Source organism: Nicotiana tabacum, chromosome 14 (genome assembly GCF_000715075.1).
Source record: "Nicotiana tabacum cultivar K326 chromosome 14, ASM71507v2, whole genome shotgun sequence".
NCBI lineage: Eukaryota > Viridiplantae > Streptophyta > Magnoliopsida > Solanales > Solanaceae > Nicotiana > Nicotiana tabacum.
Genome location: NC_134093.1, coordinates 76,462,113 through 76,483,936, shown reverse-complemented (window position 1 = coordinate 76,483,936; position 21,824 = coordinate 76,462,113). Strand labels below are relative to the sequence as shown.

General features: G+C 40.5%; 1 non-coding gene across 1 annotated transcript; it reads right to left on the bottom strand.

Annotated features, from left to right (window-relative positions):
* Positions 1 to 20,853: 20,853 nt before the first annotated feature.
* Positions 20,854 to 20,957, bottom strand: LOC142169275 (small nucleolar RNA R71). Its single transcript, XR_012698984.1, has one exon. It is a non-coding gene; the product is annotated as a small nucleolar RNA R71 (small nucleolar RNA).
* Between the last annotated feature and the right edge of the window lie 867 nt (positions 20,958 to 21,824).

Genomic DNA, 21,824 nt, shown 5'->3' with positions numbered 1-21,824 from the left:
AAAGCAAATGAACATTAACCACCTTTGAAAACGTTCTAGCACTATGCTCTAAAGCCTCTAAATAACTTTTGTTACAACGCTTTACCAAAATAGCCGGCATGCTATGTGATTATGATTGAGGCATGGAAGATATTGTTCATGGATTCAAGTAGAAAGTTGGCCTTAAAGGTATGTTAAGGCTATCCCTTCTTTCTTTTTGGCATGACCCAAATGATACTGAAAGAAATGAGCAAACGCACAGTTTTCATAAACGACTCTATTCATAGAAATATTAGGGGTGTCTATATTCTTGATTTCCCATGTGAATTATTATTATATCTTCTATTCATGGGTCTCAGAAAAATAAGTATTTGATAAAATATATCCATCAGGCATATTATTTTTATGACATTCTGAGAAAATCTTATTAACGTATTTCTTAAGGCATATTATTTTTATGACATTCCGAGAAAATATTATTAACGTATTTCTTATGCATTTCATGCATTTATACATATACATTGACCCATGACCAGATGTCGTTATATACGCATAAATATGTATATTATATGTATATGGGATATGGGAAAAGGTTATGGCGTTATATACGCACCACCACCTGATCAGCTGGTATACGTTGATGATTTGCCCACAGTGGCCGAAATGATATGATGGGATGCCCTCAGAGGCTTGATGATGTTATGAACACATATACCTATGCATGGTATGACATTTATATGCATATGCATGACGTTATAAAAATGAAATGATTCACAGAGCTATGCAGACGTACATGTCGAGTCTTTTACTCCATGTTTCTCTCATGTCTATTATTTACTGATTTTCTTTCCTTACATACTTGGTACATTATTTGTACTGACGTCCCTTTTGCCTGGGGACGCTGTGTTTCATGCCCGCAGGTCTCGATAGACAGGTCGAGAGTCCTCCCAGTAGGCGATCAACTCAGGAGAAGATATTGGTGCACTCCATTTGCTCCAGAGTTGCTTGTTTGGTCAGTATGATTTTGATGTGTATGGTTTGGTATGGCGGGGCTTTGTCCCGACCTTTATAACATTTATATACTCTTAGAGTCTTGTAGACATATGTCGTGTACGTGAAAGATTGTACGGCCTTGCCGGCCTATGTTTTGAGTTTATAAATGATCATGTTGGCCTATTAGGCCTGTATGTCACGTGTATATGATGATGTAATAAGAAAAATACGTTACGTTGGTACTCGGTTGAGTAAGGTACCGGGTGCCTGTCGCGGCCCATCGGTTTGGGTCGTGACATGTCACCTCTCATATTTTCCTTCCATTGACTATAGACTCTGTAATACTGTCATTTTTTTGATCTACCGCTGTCACCCATGTATCACATCTTACACATAATGCTTCATTAATTGGGTGCCTCGTACCCTTCTTCACCTTGATTCTTTTACTTGTTGAAACTTGTATCTACCTTCTGAATCTCTCATTATTTTTCACCATATGGGTGGATAGATATTCTTATCTTAAGGCTCCTTATCAAGAAGCTTACACGTCGTAGTACACACATGTTCTGCTAAAGACCTCACATTTACTCATCATAAGCATGATGCAAAATCAAGTTTCTCTGACTCAACTCTTCCATAACCACATTCAATCTCTTACCAACTGTCTTTTAGATGTAGGTATCGTCTTATTATGAATAAAATAGAATTTAGGAGTTTAAATTCTTACAACTGAGCTCTACCACATGAGCTAGAGTAAGAAGAAAGAGTGATAGTCCTAAATGCATTGTAGCCTCCTACTTATAAGTGTGGTCCATAACACACCTATAAACAGGACTCTACTAGACACGACATGTAGATTCCCTAGGACGGAACCTGGCTCTGATACCACTTTTGTCACGACCCAAACCAATGGGCCGCGACGGGAACCCGGTGCCTTACTCAATCGAGTACCAACATAATGTATCTTTTGTATTATACTATCATAGGTAAATGAGCCAGAAAGACTATCGTGAGATGACTAGAATAAAACATGAGGAAATACTCGACATAGGATTACCCAACATGATGTACCAACTTATACATATGACATACGGGCCTATAAGAAAGGCACGATCCTTTATATACTGAAAACATAGGCCGACAAGGTCATACAAGTATCCATATACATGACATTTGTCTACAAGACTTTAAGAGTAGATAAATACCATAAAGGCCGGGACAGGGCCCCGCCATACCAATCAATACATGTCCAAATCATACTGACCAAATAAGCAATTCCGGAGAAAATAGAGCGCACCAATACCTTCTGCTTAGCTGATAGCCTACTTGGAGGACTCTCAACCTGTCTATCGGGACCTGTGAGCATGAAACGCAGCATCCACAGGCAAAAGGGATGTCAGTACAAATAATGTAACGAGTATGTAAGGAATGAAAATCAGTAAATGAAAGACATGAGAGAAACATGGAGTAAAAGATTCAACATGTAAGTCTGAATAGCTCTGTGAATCGTTTAATATTTATAATGTCATGCATATGCGTATAAATGTCATACCATGCATAGGTATATGCGTACATAACATCATCAAGCCTCTGAGGGCATCCCATCATATCATCTCGGCCACTGTGGGCAAATCATCAACGTATACCAGCTAATCAGGTGGTGGTGCTTATATAACGCCGTAACCTTTTCCCATATCCCATATACATATAATATATATGTATATAACGCCATCTGGTCATGGGTCAATGTACATGTATAAATGAATAAAATGCATAAGAAGTACGTTAATAAAATTTCTCGGAATGTCATAAGACCAATATGTCTTCGGATAAACTTTATCAACCACGTATTTTTCTGAGACCCATGAACAAAATATATAATAATAAGTCACATGAGGAATCAAGAACATAGACACCCTAGTACTTCTATGAATAGAGTCATTTATGAAAGCTATGCATTTGCTCATTTCGTTTGTATCGTATGAATCATGCCAAAAAGAAAGAAGGTATAGCCTTAACATACCTGAGTCGATTCTCTTGACAACTCCTATAACACACGTCAATCGCGACAAAACCCGTAACAACGATATCGAGGTAGGGGAAAATCCGTATGTTATTGATATTCTTGAGAAAGGTTGTACCGTGCTCCCTTAGAATTTGCAATTCATGTTGCACCTTGTAGGGGTACATAAGAATTCTTTTTGAGAATTCCATCATCCGTTACTTAGCAAGCATTTTCATTTCCCTTTAATGATGTAGGGAGGTGGTTTTTTTATCATCGAGAGTGGGCACCACTTTAGGTGATGACTTAGCCCAAAAATCTCCTAAACATGCCATCTAGTACATAAACCAAAGAGTCATTGTAACCTAAATTGTCTTACTGCCGCATTGGGGGTGATGTCCCCACCTAATAATTATCCACAATTTCCTAATTAGCTTGCTAATCTCCCATTAAACCAATAATTAACTAATTTCCTACATAACTAAGAATTATCTCAAATAACCTAAAATACTAATTACTTTTAACACACTTCATACACCTTACTATCATGGTCATGTGGTACCTTGTATGGAACTAGTCCATAAATACGGGGTATTATAGCTTGGACCGTATTTTATCCCAAATTGACAACCTTCAACGGAACTCATTTTCTTCCACTCGTTTACCCTATGACCTTCACGGCCTTACTTATCACTTGTTATAAATAGCATAATACTTATAACCTCAAAATAATCTTGTCCTTGAACTGATATCAATTATTTTACGAAGAAACCAACGTACAATACTACAGGGTATAACACAAAGCTTCCCATTGACTTACGACTGAGAGCGTCTGCCACAACATTGGCTTTACCGGAATGGTACAATATCTCGACATCGTAATCTTTTAGTAATTCAAGCCACCTAAGCTGCCTCAAATTCAACTCCTTCGGCTTGAAGATGTATTGTAAACTCTTATGATTTGTGTAGATGTCATCATGGACACCGTATAAGTAGTGCTGCCATATCTTCAAAGCATATATTACTGCAGCCCATTCCAAATCATGAATCAGGTAATTCTTTTCATGCTTCTTCAATTGTCTTGATGCATAAGCAATCACCTTCACACGTTGCATCAATACGCACCCCAAACCTATACCTGAGGCATCACAATATACCATAGAACTTTGTTCCTTTTGGGAGAGTGAGCACTGGCGCGGATGTCAATCGATTCTTTTGCTCCTGAAAACTACATTCACAAGCGTCAGACCACTGGAACTTGGTAGCTTTCTGTGTTAACTTTTTCAATGGTGCTGATATAGAGGAAAACCTTTTTACAAACCGCCTAAAATATCCTGCTAACCCCAGGAAGCTACGGACTTCTGACAGTGTTGTAGGTCTCGGCTAATTCTTCGCTGCATCGATCTTCTGAGTGGCCACACTAATAGCCTCATCAAATATCACATGGCCAAGGAATTCTACTGAGTCTAGCCAGAATTCAAATTTGGAGAGCTTAGCATATAACTTACGATCCTCAAGGGTCTGTAATACTATCCGCAAGTGGCCCGCATGTTCCGCCTCTGAACGAGAATACACCAGAATGTCATCAATGAATACGATCAAGAACACATCAAGATAGGGCCTGAATACACTACTCATGAGATCCATAAAAGCTGTTGGAGCATTTGTTAGACCGAACGACATCACCAAGAACTCAAAATGCCCATATCTTGTCCAGAAGGCCGTCTTTGGAATATCCTTCTCCTTAACCCTCACCTGATGATACCCTGAACGTAAGTCAATCTTGGAGAAATACATGGCACCCTAGAGTTGGTCAAAAAGGTCATCAATCCTTGGAAGTGGATACTTGTTCTTTATAGTAAACTTATTCAACTGTTGATAATCGATACACATCCTTAATGACCCGTCTTTATTTCGCACGAACAAGACTGGCGCACCCCAAGGTGAAGTGCTAGGCCTAATGAAGCCCTTATCCAGCAAGTCCTTCAATTGCGCCTTCAATTTTTGCAACTCTGCCGGGGCCATCCTGTATAGAGGGATAGAGATTGGTTGAGTGTCAGGCAACACATCAATGCTAAACTCAATCTCCCTTTCAGGAGGAAGGCCTGGGAGTTCATCTGGGAAAACATCTGGAAATTCATTGAACACGGGGATTGATTGTAGAGTAGGCGACTTCGCCTCCGCATCCCTAACGCAAACGAGATGATAAATTTAACCTTTTGAGATAATATTCCTTGCCTTAAAATAGGAAATAAACCTACCATTCAGCGTAGCAATGTTCCCCTTCCATTCGATGGCAGGTTCACCACGAAGCTAAAGCCTAACAATCTTCGTACGACAATCAACATTTGCATAGCATTAGGACAACCAGTCCATTCCCATTATCACATCAAAATGAACCATTTCTAACTCAAATAAATTTGCCGAGGTTTGACGACTACAAATCATCACTGTGCAACCTCTATATAACCTTCTAGCAATCACATAATCTCCTATCGGAGTAGATACCGCAAGTGGTTTACTTATCAATTAAGGTTCAGCGGTGTAAGGCCCTGAAAATGTTTTCCTAAAAACCTGGATTCTGTGATACCATAGTTGGATTGAACAGTGCACTAGGGAGTTAAAGGAAAATGTTAGGAAGAAATAGGCATTTCTGCGGCCCATTCTGCGGCCGCAGAACCACTACGCGGACCGCAGACTGGTCGCAGAGTGGGATAGTTTTATGGGGCATTTTTGTTGTCAATTTCGCGGCCATTATGCGACCGCATAATCGTTTCACGGGCTGCACTCTTTTTGCATATTCTGCCTTGGGATTTTTCGAAGGGAGGTTCTGCGGTGCATTATGCGACCGCAGAACCGTTTTGCGGTGCATTATGCGATCGCATAACAGGTCTGTGGGCCGCATAGTAATTGCAGACCCGGTCTGTTTTTTTTCCAGTTTTGGCACCCTAATTTCGCGGTCATTTTGCGGACCGCATAACCATTATGCGGTCGCATATGCGACCACAAAACCTATTCCGAAGCTTCATTTTTGAGGTTTTTAAACCCGACCCTATTCCGTTAAAACACCTACCTTGGACCATTTTGATCATATTTTCTGATATTTTTAATGTGAGAGAGAGGGTCATAGAGGGAGGAAGTGATCTTCATCAAATTGCTCTTCAATTCTCACTTAAAACCTTGAAGATTATCAAGAGAGGAACCTAGGTCTTCTTCCTAAGAGGTAGGATTCTATCACCCAAACTCTTAATTCTAAAATGTAACTAGAATGGGCCATTAGTAAGGTAATTCATGGGGATGAGAGTGCTTACCTTGCATGCATGTATCCTTGTAGTATGTGAGAAGATTCTTATCTAAAAATGATAGAGAATGGGTTGGGGAATGATGGAATCTTCCAAAAAAAGGGCCTTAAAACATTGATACACAGTTAGTGTTTGATAATATTCTCAAATGAGCTAAAACCATGTTCATCTTCCTAATTTTGGTCCAACTTGTTATATTTCTAAAATAGATTAAAGTTGCTAAGAATTGCGGGTCATTTTAGAGTGTAAGAAGCTCAATTGAGGTATGTTGGCTAAACCCCCATTCTTCGTAGAATCGAATCCTATGGTGTTCATGTAATTGGAGTAAGTCCTTGATCATTATTGAATTGGCTATTCCTAATGTGGTTGTGTTGAAGGATGTATATTCAATACTTATTCTAAATGCTTCATCATGTCATCTTGTCATTTGAGGATGTGTTCAAAATGTGGAATATGTGTTATAAATATTAGGACTTCATGTCAAGATCGAAATGAAGATTGTTATGCCAAATTGTATGAAAAGCCTCTATGTGCCTAAGATTTTCCCAAATTGCTCATATGTAAATTTAATGTCTTGAATGGGAAGCACTATTGTTGTTGATAATGATAATGATATTTGAATATGGAAAAGGGAACTGGAACTATGAAATACGGCCAAGTTCCAAGAATGACTTTGTAATCGTGATCACTAGTGCTAATGAATTGAAAAGATATGAAAGAAGTATGATGTGAATTGATTGACTGAAAAACGTAACGTCTTGGGTGAGACGGCCTAGCCGATCAGGCTGTGATCGAATGCCATGCCGCACATATAGTGGTACTGTGTTGGAAATTATAACGAAATTGTGGTAATGTCTCAATTGAGACAACCTAGCTGATCAGGTCGAAATCGGACTTCGTGTAAGAATATGGAGGTATTGTAAATTGGGGAATATCGGTACTAAAGATCACCCAACCTAATAATATAGAAATTGACTTGAAAATGTATATGATCCTTAACTTGTTGTTCTAATATTATTTGAAGCCCTTATTGAATTCTTTACTATTCCTCTTGTATTATTATTCATTCTATTGAGTTGGAGTTTAGCTTTACATACTAGTGCTATTCGACGGTACTAACGTCCCTTATGTCGGGGGCACTGCATCTTTAAATGGATGCAGGTGGTTACATAGCAGACAATGTTGATCACAGATAGTGCTGCATCCTCTTCTCAGCGGACTCGGTGAGCCCCATTTCATTCTGGGGTCATGTATTGTACCTTTTGTTTATATTGTGGTCACTTTTTGAGGTATAGCTGGTGCCTTGTTGCCGGCACCATATTTACTCTCTTTTATATCTTTAGAGGCTCCGTAAACACTATGTGGGTTGTATATGGGTGTTGGAAATGTTAAACATGTATATGTTGTGTTTGATCACTTGTTCCACTCAGACTATAGGAATCTGTGTATTTTGAGACTTAAAGGTAAAATAGCTAAGGAAACGGTTTAATGTTGTATTTATGAACTTCCTTCTGTCTAATTAATGAAATCATGTCTTTTCTTGATCATAGGTGAGTTGGGTAGAAAGTATCTAACAGGCTTGCTCGACCGGGTTCACTCGGTTGAGTGCCAGTCGTTCCTCCCGAGGATGGGGCATGACAAGCACCAAACTTATTAGCCACAAAGGGTGTAATATATGATAATGTAGATCCCGAATCAATCAACGCATATACATCATAATAAAACACAAACAATATACCTGTAACAACATCTGGAGATGACTCGAGATCTTGTCGACCTACTAGAGCATAGGTTCGATTTTGAGTACCACTCGAACTCGGCACTGCACCTCTACCTCTACCAAGACATGTCGACTGCTGAATACCCCGTGCTGGAGGTCGAACCGATGAGGAAGAACCAGATATAGATCCAGTCGGCTGAGCCATACCACCACCTCCTTTGTTAGGACAGTCCCGCATCATATGGCCAGGCTGTCCGCAAGAATAGCACGCATTAGAACCTCGGTGGCACAGTCCAAAGTGGGCCTTGTCGCACTAATCACAACCAGGTGCTAGGGGTCTTGTCTGACTATTATCCCTATGATATTGTAAGCCTGATGCCCGCGAACCCTAACTTGAACCATATAGGTAAATCGATCATACCGAGGCCTCTGAAACTGTGGAGGAGCACTAGCTACAGGTGGCGCCGAACTCCTCGAAGACTGGGGCCTGATAGTACATATGAAGTCATTAGAATACCCTGCAAACTTCGCCCTCTTATGCTGACCCCTATCCTGCTCCCTATCTTCCCTTTGTTGGCGCTTACAATCCTTTAATGTCTGGGCATAAGCCTGAATATGGGAAATATGCATGCCCGCTACGAAGGAGGCTGTTGTGCACTCATTTATCAGATGTAGGCCCAACCCATTCACAAACAGCTGCACCCTATCGCTCATCTCAGCCACCATATGGGGAGCAAACATTGCTAAAGAATCAAACTGCATACTGTACTCTCGCACACTTATATTACCCTGTCGAAGGTTCAAGAACTTAGCAGCTCTAGCTCGTGGTATCTCAACTGGCAAGTAGTGATGAAGAAAGGCCTCAGAAAATTCCTTCCACACAACTGGAAGAGCGTTCAGACCCCTGGATCTTTCCCAACTATCATACTAGAAAACCGCTAAATCTCGTAACCGATAAGAAGCCAACTTTACTACCTCCGTATCACTAACATGCATAACCTGTAGTGTACGATGAACCTGATCAATAAACGTTTGCGGGTCCTCCTTGGGGTCTGATCCGGTAAACACTGGAGGGTCTAGATTAATAAAATTATGAACTCTCACACTTACCAGTTTATCAGCAGCACCAGTATTCTGCCTCTCAGCCTGAGCAACTACTAAGCTAGTCAACAACTGCACCGCACTCCTCATATCCTGGTCTGTAGTGCCAGACGGTGGAAATGGAGGTGCTGGGTGCCTCCTAATATCCTCTGGAATAGACGGAGTAGATGCGTTATGAGACGGCATCTCACTCTGAGCCTAACTTTGGCCTGCTCTGGCTGGGGTACCCTCTCCCTCAACTGTATCAAACCGTCTACTAATTGCTTACTTCCTACTCGAAGGCATCACTGAAAGAAAACAAAATGAATATTAGAGACGAACACTTACGACTCAACTCTATGCACGATCTAGATTCAGGAAGAAGGTAACATCCCTATATGTCATGTAGCCTCCTGATTATAAATGTGGCGCGCTACACATCCATAATCAAGACTCTACTAGACACGGCTCATAGACAACCCCTAGGACAGACTTGCTCTGATACCAAGTTTGTCACAACCCAAACTGGAGGGCCATGACTGGCACCCGGTGTAAGGACCCGTAAAACTTTAACCAAAAACTCGGGATTTCGTGGTGCCAAGTTAGATTCCTGTGTTATTATAATATTTATCATTTATACCCACATGCATTTTATTATAATATTTTCATTCTTAGATAATTATATTTGCATTTTCTCTATTTTATCTACACTAGTTAAAATAATAGCCTATATTCTATAAATAATTGCATTTATTATATTATTTATTTTAAAATAACATTTTATATTTTTTATAATGTTAAGTTACTATTTTCAAGTATTTTACTAAATAAATAAATATTTTTATTATTTATTAGTCATTTTCTATAATTTATTTTTATGAATTTCGTGTATTTAAATTGTAGCCCAATTTTGTGCTAGTTCCGGTCTAAATATCAGGCCCAAACACCTAGCCCATCTCATCTTACCTCTCAGCAGCCCAAACAAAATGCCCATTTAACTTAAACCGGTCGCGAACCGTTAATAACCCACCCCGCTTCCCCTCTTATCCTATCCGGTGATCTTAAATGATCAACGACCCACAACAACCCTACCCGTCTCCTTATATCCCTCCCCACTAAATCGTAGAGACATCTCCCGTCTCTTCCGCCGTCAAACACTCCCAACCATTCTTCTCCCCTAAGAAACCATAGCCGCCTCATCTCTAATCCTTTTCCAATTTCGGCTAGACAATGGAATCTTTTTGTGATTCACCTTCCTTATTTGTGTTACTGCGTCATTATCTATGCAACAACGGTGTTACTTGGTACTTGCCTAAACTTGGCAAGTACAATCTCTCAGAATTAGGCCTGTTCAACTTCAATCTCCAACAACTGGACAATATCAAGTCCATATACACGGAAAAGGGTTCATTTCTCACACCAACAGACTAATTTTCAAACATTGAACCCTATTCAGGGTTTGGAATTCAATTTCTCCCTTTACAAGCTTGTAAAGAGCCGTAAAAATTTTAACCAAAAACTTGGGGTTTCATGGTGCCAAGTTAGATTCCTGCATTATTATAGTAGAAATTCTTCGCGTCTCGCGAGCTCGCCACAGTTCGGACTTTTTGGATTGAAAAATACCCTACGGACTAAGAGGAAAATGTTTCGCAAAAAAATGCATTTTTGCGGCCCATTATGCGACCGCATAATCACTCTGCGGACCGCATAATGGCCGCAGAGTGAAGCAGTAAGTTTGGCCAAATTGAGGTCAGTTTTGCGGTCGATTATGCAACCGCATAATCAATATGTGGACCGCATATCGGTCGCATAATTCCTCTTGGGTTTCTGCGGAGGGAGTTCTGCAGTGTATTATGCGACCGCAGAACAAGTATGCGGACCACATACTGGTTGCATACCTGAGCTAAAAGTTTAGTCCCCCGAGGGCCATTTCTGCGGTCACTTTGCGGACCGTATAACCATTATGCGGTCGCATATGCGACCGCAGACTTGTGTAGGGGCACCATTTTTCTTAATTTAAAACCCGACCCCCATTCCGTTAAACACCCATTTAGCCTATTTTGAAGCTCATTTCTGATATTTCTAGTGTGAGAGAGAGAGAGAGGGTTCTAGAGGGAGGTCCTAATTCCGATCAATTAATCTTCAACCATTACTCAAAGCTTGGAAATATTCAAGTAGAGCACCAAATTCTTCATCTAAAAGGTAAGACTTCATCACCCCAGCTCTTAATTTCAAACATAGCTATAATGGGGTATTAATAAAATGGTCCATGCGTATGAGGGTTGTTCATATTGCATGCATGTGATAAAGAGTGTTGGAAAAATAAAAAGTGAACTAGAACCATGAACGTTTTCCTAATTTTGGGTTCAATTTTTATATTGCAAAAATAGATTGAGGTTGCTAAGGGTTCCAGATAATTGTAGAGTCTAAAGAAGCGCAATTGAGGTATGTATGGCTAACTCTCTTCTTCTTAGAATCGAACTCCAGGTGTCCGAATAATTGGTGTAAGTTCCAACTTGATTATACTAGAATTGTTTGCCTTAGTGTCTTTGATTGAAAGATTCATGTTCCCTAATTGTTTTAGATGGTTACCATGTCATCATACTATTTGAAAACGTAATTATGAGTTTCCAAGCTCCTTCCCTTATGTGTGAAATGCCTTATGTGATGGTACTTATCGACATGAATGATGATGTTATTTGAACAAATAAAAGGGGAAAGACTTGAATTGTAAAATGTGCCTAAGTGCCAAGAACTACTTAATAAATGAGGCTGTTTGTGCCATGTAATGAAGATGGGAAAGAAATTTGAATTGAGTGGACAGCTGAAAGAGGTTATGTCTCAAGTGAGCTGGCTTAGCCGATCGGGCCGAGATCGGACGCCATGTTGTACACATGGTGGCATTTGTATTGGGATTATTGAATTACATTGTGGATATGGATATGTCTCACTTGAGATGGCTTAGCCGGTCGGGCCGAGACCGGACTCCGTGTAAAAGCACGGTGGCATTGTGAGTTGTGGCTTTGGTACTAAAGATTCTTAATCTAAAAAGATGGAAAGATAGAATTGGAAACTATGTGATCCTCACTTGGTGTTTTCTTTGTATTTCTATGAAGTACTTATTGATTATTATGACTGCCTTCTCTTTGTTTCACTGTTCATTCTACTAAGATTGGTGTTTGCCTTACACACTAGTACTATTCGACAGTACTAACGTCCCTTTTGCCGGGGGCGCTACATCTTTGAATAAATGTAGGTGGTTCAATCGCAGATAGTGCCGATCACAGATAGTGGTGCTCTCTTTCTCTCCCCACGGCAGTCTTGGTGAGCCTCATTTCTCCGAGGGTCATGTAGTCCTTCTTTTGTATAAGTTTTCACATTTTGAGGTATAGCCGGGGCCTTGTTGTCGGCATTGTCATGTTGCTCTTTTGTATCCTTAGAGGCTCTGTAGACGTTTTTGTGGGTCATGTATGTATGTTGGGGTGGTCGTTGGATCGAGTTGTATTTTGGAAACTCAACTATGGCATAATGTATTTAAGGAAAATGAACTAGGAGCGTTTATATATTTATATTATTGATCTCTCCCCGGTTTTACAAATGGTGATCCGATCCCTTTTTGGGTTATGAATGAGTCGGGTAGGAAAGGTTTAATAGGCTTGCTCGACCGGGTTCACTCGCTTGAGCGCCGGTCGCGCTCCCCGAGGTTGGGGCATGACAAACTTGGTATCAGAGCCTAAGGTTTTAAAGTGTCCTAGGATGTCTCGGAGCCGTGTCTAGTAGAGCCCTTCTTATCGGTGTGTTGTCGACCACATCTATAATTAGGGGGCTACTTGGACATTTAAGAAGGATACCCTTCATTGTTGTTCTATATCGTGCGATAGAGTGGAATGTGAGGCTATTTTCCCCTCAGAAGAGAGCGAGAATTGGCCAAGAAGCCAATGCCACACCAGGAGTGGTTGTTGATCCCTTACTTTATAATGCGGGTTAGGATAATACCCCTATTATCACACTGCCTGATTCGTCTACACCAGAACAGACTACCCTAATTCCTACACCCGCGGAGGGTGCCACAATCCCTCCCGCCGATATACCTGTTCCACCTCCAGCCCCAGCTCCAGGTCCCGGTATTGCTGATGGGGATCTTAGGGGAGCTATTCAGATGCCGACTCAATTAGTAGCTTCTCAGGACCAGAGGTCAAATGTTGCACCCACTTTATTTAGCTCGCAAGAGGATTCTTCTTGTTCCAGGGTAAACAGGTTCCTTCAGTTAGACCCTCCAGTGTTTACAAGTACTGATCCCGGGGCAGACCCTTAGGATTTCATTGATGAGATGCATAAGACTCTCCGAGTTATGCGTTCTACTGAAGTAGAGGGAGTAGAGTTGGACTCTTAGCGTCTGAAAGGGGTGGCATATTCCTGGTTTGAGATGTGGGAAGATTCCCGTGAGGAGGGGAGCCCTCCGGCGAGATGGAATGAGTACGCGGATGCCTTCATAGACCATTTCTTGCCTGCCGAGACTAAGGCAGCCCGTGCCGTGGAGTTTGAAATGCTTAAATAGGGCAGTAGGAATCTGTGGGAGTATCACATAGAATTCATGCGCCTGTCGAAGTATGTTGTTCATATGATGCCGACTATGGAGGCAAGTGTGCGTCGATTTGTGCAGGGCCTTAGACCTTTGGTTATTAATGAGGCCGCCACAACTGCTCTAAATTCTGACATGAACTATGGAAGGATGGTGGAATTTGACCAAGCTACGGAGGCTCGAAAGTTAAAGCTCAGGTTGGAACGGGAAAGTAGTAGTAGGGCCCGATCAGCGGGCAACCTTGGGGATTCATTCGGAGGTGGGATATCAGCTTTTCAGGGAGGATCATTAGGGCCGTCCCAGTCTTATGCTCAGTCTTCAGCTAGTGCCCCGCCATCAGGGCACGGTCAGCAGCAGGGGAGTCACTTTAGGCCCGGTCAGGGCAGCAGGGGGTCCCACCATCAGGGCCGATTAGGAGGGAGATTCCAGCAGCAACAGATTACCCCATGCCCTAAGAGGGTAAATCTGTAAGTTACATAATCTTCCAAATATTTCTTTTAAAGTATTAATTTCTCGATCTTGTATTATACCTTGACAACTCAGAAAATGCCAAGTGCCAATATCCAATAAATAAGGAATACCATAGAGAATGCCGAGCATCAGTGGAAAACTCTATCTCGTGAATCTTCGGACAACAAGCGATACAACGCACGATTCTGCCGAGGTCGTTCGGCCCGATCCAGAATAATGTGTACACTGCCGAGGGTCGAGCGACATAAATCATAGATGCATCTATTATACTGTTGAAGCATTCGGCCTGCTCCACAAGAAAGGAAAGAAGTTATCGAATTACGTGGCACATACTTACAATACAGTACATGGGCACAATAACAAATATACCCCTTTACATTTGTCAAATATCTTGGAAACAACTCAAGGTGATAAAGCTCGGCCTAATATATTTACATGTTTCTAAATCAATTTCAGTTAAAATTTTCAATTCATTAGACTAGCAAAATGAGTCCAAACAAGTTAAATATTATATGTTAAAGTCCTAAGTCTACCCGGACGTAGTCATGCTTTAGCTACGTACAGACTCTCATCATTCATTCGTACGTAGCACCCACAACTAGTTACACATTACAATAATATCACATAGGGGTAGTTTTCCCCTTACAAGGTTAGACAGGAGACTTAGCTCACTCCAAAGTTCCATAACCGGCTCCAACGCCTCTCTAACACCTCAACTCAAAGCCAAACGTCCCAAAACTAGTCAAACAACGTGTAAATCAATCAAAATATACTCCAATGTTTACAATTTAACAATTTATAATGATTCCCAACTCCGCTCGAAAAGTTAATAAAGTCAACCCTCAGGCCCACGTGCCTGGATTACGAACATTTTAGAAGATAAACTTTACCCATAACGCCATGAACTCAAATATACAATTTATTCCAAATACCATTTCCAAAATCATGGTGAAAATCCAAAAGTATCAATTCTATATCTTCCTCTTAAAATCCCAAAATTTTCCATAAATTGTGTGGGAATTACTATCCTTGCGATGGTTGATGAAACTCTCCACTTGAAGCTCTCCAAAAATCGCCCAAACCAAGAGATAATGAAAGAAAATTGGCCAAATCCCGTATAAAAATCCAATTCTGCCCAGCACCACCTCGCACATGCGGAACAGTAGCCGCTTCTGCGGCTCCGCACCTTCGGAAAATCCATCGCAGGTGCGGCTCCATCACAAATCAACAGCCCTCGCTTCTGTGCCCCCAGTAGCACACCTGCGCTTCTGCTTCTGCGGGCCTCAAATGCTTATGCGCTCGCTCACCTGCACTTCCATGTCCGCTTATGCGGCCCAGGCCTTCTTGGCCAACCTCCGCTTCTGCGCTCCAATGGTCGTATCTGCGATCACGCACATGCGGGAATTCCTTCGCACCTGCAGCCTCTGCCCACCTCACTTCCAGCCGCTTCTGCGATGAAGCTTCCGCAGAAGCGGTTGCACCAGCAACCAGAATTCTCCAGCTTTTTCTTAAGTCTAAAATCCGATCCGTTAACCTTCCGGAATCCACCTGAGGCCTCCGGGACCTTGACCAAATATACCAACACGTCCCAAAACACATTACGGACTTGGTCGAGGCCTAAAATCACACCAAACAACATCGAAACTAGGAATCAATGATCGAAATTCTTCTTTAAACTTTCAAACTTCAAAACTTCGATGAACGCGTTCGAACCATATCAAAACATTTCGGAATGACGCCAAACTTATCACATAAGTCATAAATCAATATACGAACCAATTCCAAGGCTCGGAATCCCATACAGACATCGATAACACCTAAATTCATTTCAAATCAAACTTTAAAACTTAAACTTCTAAAATGCCAACCTTCCATAATAGGCACCAAAATGCTCCTAGACCAGCCGATACTCAACCCGAACATACGCCCAAGTCCGAAATCATCATACGAACCTATTGGGACCTTCAAATCCCGATTCCGAGGTCGTTTACTAAAAATTCAAACCTTAGTCAATTCTTCCAACTTAAAGCTTCTGAAATTAGAATTTTCTTTCCAAATCAACTTCGAACATCCCAAAATTCAATTCGACCACTCGTACAAGTCATAATACCTAAAGTGAAGCTACTCAAGGCCTCAAACCGCCGAACGACGTGCTAGAGCTCAAAATGACCAGTCGGGTCCTTATAGTTAAATCACCCTAAAAAGGTTAAAGGGATAATTAATAAATATTTGAATATATTAAATGCAAGAAAATCAATTTTAAAGCTTTAACTTATAGAAAATACCGATATGACCCTTTTAAATTAGGTAATGAAACAAAATGATATTTTGAAAGTATATAGAATACTTTACAAAATATGAGGGCAAAATTGGGTATCAACAAACACGATGAACAATTTTCCCCTACCAGCGTAATGCCTTCCATAATCGGGACATTCTCTTCACGATCGCGAGAAGGAAACCAGAACCTCAGAACAACAGTCTAACAATGATGGAAAATAGCCCGAAACACATCCGAATTACACCCCGGTCCCCTGGGACCCCGTCCAATCACACAAACCAATCCCAAAACACAACAGGAACCTACTCGAGGCCTTAAACCACACAAAACAACATTAAAACTATGAATTGCACCCCAATTCAAGCCTAATGAACTAATGAACATTTCCAAATTCAAAACTTGCGCTGAACAAGCCTAAACAACTCCAAATGACCTAACTGCGCTGAACAAGCCAAAACAACTCCAAATGACACAACAGACATATTCGAACTCCCGAAACCAAATCCAAACCCTATATTAATAAATTCAACCCCGGTCAAACCTCTTAACCTTCCAAACCTTCAACTTTCTAACTTTCGCAAAGCACCAAACCAACCTATGGACCTCCAAATCTAAATCTGTACATATGTCTAAGTCCAAAATCAACATACGAAGCTTTCGGGCCCATCAAAACTCCATTCCAGAGTCGTTTACACCAAAGTTAAACTCCGATCATCCCTTTCAACCTTGGGACTAAGTATCCCAATTCACTCCGAAACATCCCCGAAACCAAACCAACCACCCCGGCAAGTGACATAGCCACGAATGAACATAGAAAAGGTAATAAATAGGGGAATGAGGCTACAATACTCGAAACAACTGACTGGGTCGTTACAATAAAACACTCTTGTTATATTTACGTGGCCTCCCAAACAATAAATAACATGCTTACATGGGAACCACATCACAAAGAATCTCATCAACATACTTTTCAATTTTTAAACTCACCACATTCATTAAGCCATTGGAGTTTGTAAGGACTAGTATGTATTTGCATCTTCAAATGTTACTTGTCAACCATAGAAGCACTAGCAACATTAGCACAACTACCACTATCAATAATCAAAGAACACACTTTATCTTTAATCTTACACCTTCCATGAATTAAGTTCTCTCTCTGGTTCATATCTTCCATCATTTGGGTAAACAACACTCTCCTAACAACATAAAAAGGCAAATTAGAAGTGTCATATTCCACTTCATCATCACATTAGGCCTCTTCTTCATCACACAATTCTCTACTTTTTTCTCTTTCATAAGTTTCCTTCATAAGAGTTATGGTTCTTCTATTAGGACATTCACTCATTTTATGACCATAACCTTGAAAGTTAAAGCACCTATTAGAGTTATAATTTTGGAAGCAAGGTTTATAATTGTTACCTCTCTCCTTAGCCTCCACCTTGGGTTTGCCTTTGTCATTTCGCCACTTGGAGTAAACTTTTGACTTGTTTTCATTTGAAAATGATAGCAAGTTTCCTTGTTTTTGCTCCATGAAGTGTTGTAGCTTATAGATTTGCTCTCTTTGAGTTTCTTCTCTTCTTGGAGTTTATTTTCAATCTTGACAGACCCTTTGAGTGCCTCATGTATAGTAGCAACTTTGTGCAAAGTCATTTGTTTAGAGATTTCATGCTTAAGCCCCATAAAAAATCTAGAAATCATGAGTCTTCCATTATCATCAAGATTTTCTCTAACCCTAGTTGTCTCCAACTCTTCAAAGTAAGCCTCCACATTCTCATTTCCTTGCTTCATGTTATAAAATTTGGTAAGCAAGTCATTCACATACTCTTCGGGCACATATCTTGCTCGCATAACCACCCCAAGAAACCCCCAAGAATCAATGGCAATATCTCCATTTCTATTTCTATCTCGTTTCTCTTTCTCCCACCAAGAAGAAGAATAACCAACAAGTTTAGAAATGGCATGCTTGAGCCTATTTGCATCGAATATATTATTAAACTCTTACATTCTTTCCATATGTATTTCCCATTCTAAGAATTCCTTGGGATCACTACTTCCTTTGATAGTAAGAAGTGAAGTCTTGATGTTGTTAAGACCACGGTCTTCTACCTCTCCCCACCTTCTACCATGTTCTTCATTTCCACCATAATTATAATCATAAATATCATCCAAGTTCCTACCTTCATATCCCCTATCATGTCCTTCACCCCTCCCTCTAAAGCCACCTTCTCCATTCCTTCTTGGTTGGACTCTAGCTGGTTCGTCATATTGCTCTGATGGTAGGCTATAATCTCATATTTTAGTCGCTTGTTGCACTATAATTTACTGCACTTTATTCGTATTGAGCTTTACTTCATAGTGTTTTGCACTTATTTTATGTTTTATGCCTTATAGGAGTGATTCCAAGCTATGTAGATGTTATAGAATGAATTCGAGTGATTTAGAGCTTTGAAGTCTAAGTAAAAGGCCAAGGTATTAAGTCGGGTTCGTGTTCGGGGGTCGAGGACCAAGTCTGGACGTAAAAACATTGAGATTCAATCTGTACTCTGAGAAAAATCCACGACTGCGGCGCGTGATTCTGTTTCCTGTCAGATGTTGAGCTCTCTGGATTTCCCCACTAATGCCCCGCATGGCGTGTCGCCAGATGTGGCATGCCTGTGCAATATTTATAGAGTGAAAATTAAATTTTGGCTAATAGAAGGTGATTTCGTCTAGGCCCAACCCTACTTGGTATAAATACATGGAAAAATATTATTATCTGAACTTTTGACACATATTCGACCTAAGGAGGCTTAGGAGGATTTGGAAGAACACGAGCATAAGGATTTCATCATTCCTTCCTCACTCGAGACACGAGTTTGGATTGAATTTATGTTTTCCTCTACTTTAACTTTATTTGTGATGAATTGCTCCATATCTATGGAGTAGTTCTCTTTAGAGTTTGATGGATTTGGTGTATTGATGATTGTTTATGGATTATATCTCTAATTTTATGTATTGAAGCATTTTTGGATGATTTAATTGCTGCATCTATATTCATTTGTTCATGTAATAGAGAAAGGCATAACTTGTGATATCTTTGCATTATATTGTTGGTTGAGTTCATAGATTCTTCTAAAGAAAATGGGCTAGTTGAATAGTTGATTAAACCTATTTAGGAGGATAATCAAGAGAGGTTCTCCTAAATACCAATCCACTACGCATTCTTGCATATCTTCACGTGCTTAAATTGGTTCATCTTATAAGGTTAAGACTTAATCGAGAGAGGAGTTTTTGCTGAATGTTTGACCTAATAATTGAGTGAATTCGAGAGACTCACTTAAACATTAGAAGTGAATTATCTAAAGTTAGATCCAAAAAAAATTATCTTGCACCTATCCTATCAACCTCTCTTTTCTCGCATTGATAACTTCCTTGCTTACTTTTGTTGCGATAGTCATTAGTCAATAGGTTTAGATTCTTAGTTAATTGTAGATAGAAATCATATAAAATCTCAATTATTGATCATCTTAGATATCAACCAAGCTAGAAACTACAAGAATACTGTTTAAATTCAATCCATGTGGATACGATATTATACTATACTATCTTTGACTATTGAGCATAATTTAAGCGTGTGTTTCGAGCTAGTCAAATTTTGGCGTCGTTGCCGGCGATTGGCAATCAATAGTGTTTGAAGTAGTTTGTAGTGCTAATTTAGGAATTTTACTTTTTTATTTTATTTTTCTCTTTTTACGTTTGGGTTTTCTTTGACTGTGCGCAGGTTATAGGTTAGGTTGGTGCATGACTCGAGCTTCTGTGAAGGAAGTGCTACCATACGAGCCAGAAATTGAAAAACAACTGCAACAGCTGAGGAAGGAAAGAGATCTCACCGAGACAACAGAAAAGGTTGGGCAATCCTCAACCAAGGAAACTATGGCTAGAAACAGTGATGATAATGTAGATTTGGCTACAAGAGAGGCAGCCCAACAACGAGAAAAAGTTGCACGGGATGCTGAGGAAGCAGCTATTAGAGATGCGCAGAACATCTATGAAGAAGAGAGGGGTCTTAGACTTAATCAACATCAACCCTTGCCTGGGAGACCACTTGGTGATTATGCTAGACCGGTCTACAATCCAAGATTATCCAGTGTTAAACCACCTCCAATTGCAGCAAACAATTTTGAGTTGAAGAAAGGGTTGCTTCAAACCCTTCATAATTGTCGTGTGTTCAGATGGAAGCCAAACAAAAATCCAAACACTTATCTAATAAACTTCGAGGAGATTATGAACTCCTTTCAATACAATGGGGTGTCACAAGATGTAGTGTACTTAAGGGAATTCCCCTTTTGACTTAAAGATGATGCTAAGGAGTGTCTTCAGAGTTTTCCTAGTGGATTGATCAGAACTTGGGAGGAGATGACCAGTAAATTCCTTGATAAATATTTCTCCTCGGCTAAGACGGGAAAGATTAGAAGAGAAATCCATAATTTCTGCCAGAAAGAATCTTAAACTATTTTTGAAGCATGGGAGAGGTTTAAGGAGATAGTTAAAAAGTTTCAACATAGCGAAATTGAACTCTGGATGCACAATGATGCAACTCAAGGATTGTTTTAGGAAGGATTGACACCGACCTAGCGTAGACCATTGAGCAATGCAGTTGGAATCCCTTTGATGAAGAAAACTATTGAGGAGATAGTTATAATTCATAATGAGTTATCTGAAGATGCTAATTAGTGGCCCTCTGAGAGTGCTGAAATAAGAAGATCAACTGGTGTTCACCAAGTTGATACTACTACATCTGTGCAGGTACAACTTGAAGCTATGGATAAAGAAATACAAAAGATGACCTTAGCCTCGATACAAAATACGCCTCACGCAGCTTATGATATATGTGGAAGAGGACACCCTACTCATGAGTGTCAATCCTCAACTGAGGAAGTGAATGCTGTGGGAAATGATAATGGGATGGGTCAGAGGCACCCCCGATTTTTCATGGAGTTCACCCGGGGGTGCTGCGAATGCATGGAAACACAATAACCCCAGACCCTGGGGATAAAGAGCTCCTAGCTTTATGAATCAGCAGAGGCAGCAATTTCAGCCTCAACAGCCTGTTCAGTCTGGCATAGAAGATCTCATGAAGGCCTTCATTTTGAAAACTGATGAGAGGCTGGACGCCCATGGAGCATCTATCAAAGAATTGGGCACTAGTTTTCGGAACCTGGAGAGACAAGTGGGACAGATTGCAACAATATTATTTGAGAGGATTCTAGGAATGCTCCCCGCTGGTAGTGAAAGAAATCCCAAAGAAACAGTTAATGCTGTAACTTTGAGAAAGAAAGTAGGCAGCAACTGAAAGGTGATGTTGATAAGAAGAATAAAGGCCCGATCAAAGTGGAGAAAAAGAAGAAGGAAGAAAAATCGAGAAGGGAGGAACA